The sequence below is a fragment of the Scylla paramamosain genome, chromosome 19, assembly GCF_035594125.1.
Source record: "Scylla paramamosain isolate STU-SP2022 chromosome 19, ASM3559412v1, whole genome shotgun sequence".
In the NCBI taxonomy this organism is placed as follows: Eukaryota; Metazoa; Arthropoda; class Malacostraca; order Decapoda; family Portunidae; genus Scylla; species Scylla paramamosain.
This window is the reverse complement of record NC_087169.1, coordinates 18,166,599-18,173,299: the sequence shown is the minus strand read 5'-3', so window position 1 is coordinate 18,173,299 and position 6,701 is coordinate 18,166,599.

Below are 6,701 nucleotides of genomic sequence, written 5' to 3'. Positions count from 1 at the left end.
GAGGAATAGGTAAGTCCCCCTCTTCCTCTCCATTTTTTTCCTTTGTGTATATTTTTCTTTTTTTTTCTTTTTTTTCTTTTTTTTCCATTTCTACTGTTTCTTTTTTTTATCCCAGTTCTTTCCCTTCTTTTCTTGTCGTTTTTTCCTTCTCTTCCTCCGGTTTTATCTCTTCTCTCTTTTCAGTTTTCTCTTCCTTGATTTTATCCTTCCTATCTTCCTCATCTTTTAGTGTCCTTATTCATTTTCTATTTCCTCATCTTCCGTCACTTTATCCTTCTGTTCTTCTTCCTTTTCCTTCTGTTCTTCCTCTTTTCCTCTTTTCTTTTTTTCTACTTTCCCTATTCTTCTCCTTTTTCTTACCCTTTTCTTCTTTCCTTCTTCTTTTCCTTCTTCCTCCTCGTCCTCCTTCTGTTTTCTTTCTTCTTCTTCTTCTTCTTCTTCTTCTTCTTCTTCTTCTGAGGAACTAGATCTGGAATGCTGCCAGTTAACTTCTTGCATCATTATACTTCAGATTTTTTTTTTTCCTACTCCCTAATTCAGAGTAGAACCGAGGACGCTCTCTCTCTCTCTCTCTCCCTCTCTCTCTCTCTCTCTCTCTCTTCGCCACGCCCTTCCGTCGCCACGCCCATTACTTCTTCAGCCATAGTATCCTTTTTTCCTACTTTGTTTTTCCTGTATACCTTTTTTATTATTCTTGTATTTTCCTGGTTTTCTTCATCCCACTGATCTCTTGTGTGTCGTCTATGATTTTTGGAGTAAGAGTTTATCCTGAGTGAAATTTCCTGTCTTTTCTTTATATGGTGTTCAGTGCATTGTTCTTCTCTCGGTTTTCTTTCTTTTTTTTTTGTTTGTTTTCTTTTCATATTTGTTTTCTTTCCGGTACCTGTTTTTTCTATTTTATTTTGTTTTATTTTCATGATGTTTAGTGTATTGATAGTCTAAGCTTTTTTTTTTTTGTTTTTTTTTATATTCATCGTTTGGTGCACTTCTGATTGCCGTTATTGTTGTTGTTGTTGGTGTTGTTACGAATTACTGTTCTTCATATTTTTTCCATTACAAAATACAGTTGCAAGTGTTATTCATCATACAATTTTTCTTTCTATGAAGTGCAATGAGGTGCTCGTAAACCTTTTCCATGTATATCTTTCCGAGAAGGCCAACAGAATACAATACATAGAATATGAGTTTTCTTTTCATATATTTTTCCAGAAACTGCAATAGAATAAATGTTTCTTTGTCGTGCTTTTCTACTAAGCGAAGTAAAGTGTTTTCTCGCATATCTTTCAAAATATACAACATAATACAATAGAATATATATTTATTCCCAAAACTGCAATAAAGTAAATGTTTCCTAGCTATGTTTTTCCCTATGCACAATACTCCCTACTTGTCTTCCTTACTCTATCTTTGCACACCTCCCCCAGCAGTCCACCACCACCACCACCACCACCACCACACCCACCTATCTTCCATACCCTTCCATGCACACCCACCCACCACACACAACATTCCACCACCTCCACCACCACCACACCCACCTGTCATATATGCAGCACATCTCCTTCAATACTCTCATCTACCTCAAACATCCACTCCACGCCACGCACTCCACCCCAAGCATCCACATCACCTGCACTCATGTTCCACTTTAGCCCCGCCCGTGTCCATCAGTCTGACGTCCCCACCCACCCCGCCCACCTGGACTCCTGTCTGTCATATGATGTTTGGTGTCAAGTTGATAGGCAATCCAATTAATTATACAGGTATATGATCCACTATATGCAGGTGAGCAGCGCACCTGTGGGCGAAAAAAAGTTGCTCTTCTTTTCTAAATGTGCGTGTGTGTGTGTGTGTGTGTGTGTGTGTGTGTGTGTGTGTGTGTGTGTGTGTGTGTGTGTGTGTGTGTGCGTTATTGGACTTACTCATGTCATTATCATCATCATTATCATTATCACCACGAGTTAGAATCATCACTATTACGAGCAAATCATCAGCATCATTATCAGTACTATCATCTCAATCGTCGTCATTATCATCATTTTCAACATCACAATCATTACCATCATTTTCCTCCTTCTCTTCATCACTACCATTATTATCGTCCTCCTCCTCACCACCACCACCACCACCACCACTACCACCCAATAGTCAGCACCACATTCATCAAATCAATACTGCATTCTTCTACCCCTTCCCCCCCTTCTCTCTCTCCCTCTCTCGCCTTATCTCTTTTCATCACTTCACATAAACACGGACCACTTAACTAAACAATATTTTTTCCCCTTAGCGTTAATTGCCGTGAGTAATGAGGGAACTACCCACGCTTAAGCAATCAAAGGCCGCCCAGGTAATACCATCAATGGTAACACCTGCTAATTACGCGAGCCACAGGTGTAGATAATCCAGGTAAACACAGGTAAGGCTCCTTTAATGAGATACATGTTACCTGAGGCTAAGATGGATTGTTGTATGATCCTTCAGTTTGTTCCCTGATGAGGTTTGTAAGGAATTAAGAAGCGGGTTTAAGGAATGGGTGATGGGAGTAACAGGGGAAGGTTTATGTGGTGTGAGGCAGTGCTTAGACAGACAGACAGACAGACAAACACACACACACACACACACACACACACACACACACACACAGAATTGTTCTGGTACTTTTGTTAGGGCTCTCAGTGTTTGGTGTATAGTTATGATTATCTTTGTATGTGTGTGTGTGTGTGTGTGTGTGTGTGTGTGTGTGTGTGTGTGTGTAATATGTCGAAAGAGTGAGGAAAGTAAAATGTAAATATGAGTTTTGTTGCTGCTGCTGCTTTCATTGTTAGTGTTATTTTGTTGTTGTTGTTGTTGTTAACAGTAGCAACACACAAATGTCTCAGTCAAACTGACAAAAAAAAAAAAATAAATAAATAAATAAGTAAATAAATCAATAAAAGACTTCAATCTATCACAGTCACGTGTGCGATCTTTTTTTTTTTCTCTCTTTCTTTCTTCCTGCTAACATTCTAACCCTTGATCCCCTTCCATTCTGAGACTGAAATATAAAAATACGACCACATTATTCCCTGGAGACTCAAAACAAAGCAGAAAACACGTCAAGGGCAAGAGCGAACAAAATAAACAAGTCTATCAAGAAGGCTGCAATATTTCTCCCCCACTGACAGATCATCCTCATAAAACATGGCAGAATCATTTTTATTTGTAGTAACACTTATCGCCGTGCCGCCCTGAACAAAGAAACACAAAGGGACTAGACAAATAGAACGTGCATATTTTAAACTACTACTACTACTACTACACACACACACACACACACACACACACACACTAAAGTTCTTGAAATCAACCCAGTAAGGTCATTTTTGTTAGTTGTATCTTTTTTTTTTTCAATTTCCTTAAAGATTTAATTATTTTTTCATATCAGAAAATTATAAGTAAATTTAAGATAATTCCAGGGAAACTGAATAGCAAACCAAATTTAAGAGCCTCTTCCTCCAGCACGGTGCCTCTAATCCTTCTTGTACAGCTAGACTCCGTGGGGACAAGCTTTCTCTTAGTGGAGAGAGAGAGAGAGAGAGAGAGAGAGAGAGAGAGAGAGAGAGAGAGAGAGAGAGAGAGAGAGAGAGAGAGAGAGAGAGAGAGAGAGAAAGAGAGAGAGAGAATGGTGGATGGTTTGGAATGAGCACTGGGAGATAGAAATAATGCAATGAAAAATAAAAGGCTGCCAATGAGATGCTGATATAGAAAATGGGAGATGGCGATGAGGGGACAAATAGTATAAAGGAAAACTGTCCGAAATAAGGGGAAACTTATGTATTAGCAAAGTAGATACCAAGTGGAAGGAAATGAAGTATTGCGCCGGTGGAAGTAAGAGAATATATATATATATATATATATATATATATATATATATATATATATATATATATATATATATATATATATATATATATATATATATATATATATATATATATATATAGTACACATTTTGGCAAATTGCTCGATCAAAAATTCCTTCCCTGAGCCGCGTCCACCAAAAGTTGTCGGGAAGGAGGGAAAAATTATTCACATCACAAAGCACACCATAAATTTTCGAGTGACTTGGCAATTACTTGAAGCAGACGAGGAGGGGAAGAATCTCAAACTTGCTACACTTGAATTGCAAAGAGATGAAGATGAGAAATCGCCGACAAACAAGTCCGATTTCGGGACCTAAAATATCTGCCGCACGCACACACACACACAGCCCAGGGCCGCGCATGTGCAACTCATGGCAGCCATAATGAACAGGTGGAGACGAATGAAAGGCAGACCCGCAGGTACAGTGCACGAGGCAGGCGAGCTGACGTGAATGCTTAAGTAAGGCAAGTATAGAAGCTAATCTGGCGGTTGGTAAAGTCAATTATAAACTCAACAACCCAAGCCTCTGCTAAGAATCCAGGGGTTTTAATGCCTTGTGAATGTAATTGATGCGTCTGCTCAGTTAGGAAGGGACCGTGGTAGGACATCCCGTTTTCTTTTGAGCAGACTAATGGAAGGTGACTGATACAATCTGGGTAACTAGTCATGGGGTTAACCAGGTCCCCTTACTTGATAACCGCTTGTGGAAGTAAAAATAGTAAGGTTTACATCTCTCTCTCTCTCTCTCTCTCTCTCTCTCTCTCTCTCTCTCTCTCTCTCTCTCTCTCTCTCATACATACCTATGCACACACACTGAGTCCTCCATTCATCTCTCGACCATTCCCTTCACCACCAGCAGGTAACCACACATCTTTTAACCAATCATCGCCTCTCATCTCTCATCTATCCTCTTCATCTCCACCAACAACCTCCCATCATCACCGTCCCCCACCTCCCTAGCGCCTCACTTCCCCCTCTTTACCCATTACCTCCCTTTCCCTTTCACTAAGGAGTGTATGACGCGTAGGTGGGGAAGGGGCAGGGAGATTGTTGAAGGAGGAAAAAAAAAAAGTACTGGTTATAAAACTAAAATGTTTATTATCCACTCACCACTCATAAGCACTCAGAAGAATATTTTACATACGTACAATGGTTCATATTTACGTAAGGAATATGTTCCTGTAACTAGATAAAAATTTTGAGAAGTAATTTTTTCTGCACTTTTCTAATTAAGGATGGACTTGTAAAATAAAATCACAAGTTTTTTTTATTAATAATTATTTTCTTCCAGGTTTGCAGAATGTTGAATCACAAAAAGCAAAATATTGATATAAAATGTATATATCAATCAAAAAAGTGTTTCTTTGTCTTAATTTGTTTTAAAAGTGAAATATATATATATATATATATATATATATATATATATATATATATATATATATATATATATATATATATATATATATATATCATTTTTAAAACAAATTAAGACAAAAAAAGACATACTTTATCGATTGATATATACTATTTATATCAATATTCTGCTTTTTATGATTCAACATTCTGCAAACTTGGAAGAAAATAATTACTAATTGCAGAGAGAGAGAGAGAGAGAGAGAGAGAGAGAGAGAGAGAGAGAGAGAGAGAGAGAGAGAGAGAGAGAGAATGGAAATAATAATAACAATAATAACAATAATCTCATGAACATTTTTTGTAGCCTAAAGGAACAATGATGAACAATGATGAAAACTCACGAATAAGCAAACTCAATTCTTCACTTGATAAACAGTAACACATGTGCTTATCTCACTACTACTGTCTTCTTAATGCACTCATCACTCACCCAGCGGAAGGTTTAGCACTCTGGACGCCACCTTGTCTGATATTCGCATCGTTTCGCCTACACTCCCCGTCATTATTGCTTTAAATACATTACACGTTTATCTCCACCTCTGTTCCGTCTCAGGCCCGTTAGCAATAAGTGACGCTGTCTTTTGCCGATTTCAAGTAGCTATTGACAAAAGAGCACCGAGGCTTTAGCTGTTGTAGAACTCAAGGGTTTATACAGTTTAGTTTGAACTTGTATTCAGGCCTTGATTTTCTTTTAATATTAAGACTCACGTTAAACAATAATGGGTAAAAAATATATACAATAATACCCATAATGGCCTAAAATGAAAACTGTTCCAAAACATTTTCTCTTGCTGGAAGAGACGCCGATTACATGCAAATAATCCGTTATTTTAGTGAATTAACGAAGAAAACAAGGAAATGAAAGACCAGGAATTGTGTGAAGGATCAAGGAAGCCCACACAGGTCCAGAATACCGTGACAAAAAAAAAAATAAAATAAAATAAAAAAAATAAAAGGTGGAATACGTGGACCTTAGCTGGTTCCCACGCTCCACTATGGCGTACGGACCCGTGAATAACAATTGTGTATTAACAGCATAAAGTCCGCAGATGGTTTTGCAGTGAGATGACAAATTTCTGGTTTGGAAAGCAGGCACTCCAACCCCAGTCACCTCATCCTCTTACCCCCCCCCAATCCTTGCTCCAAACGTGGTCTCAGGACTAGCCTGTATTGACTGATTTAGACTGTGTTAAGTCCTAAAGACCTAAATATATGGAATTTTAGTGTGGTTCTTCCTTTATTTTTACTTTTGCATGAATACAGTGATTGTTCTCTGGGGAGTCTTCGAGGTAAAATGAAGAATACGCATTGCTTCTTGATATGTTTTATTAATACAGATGAAAGGAAAGGTTTATTTTTTTTTAAGTTTCCCCGCTTACCCTTCA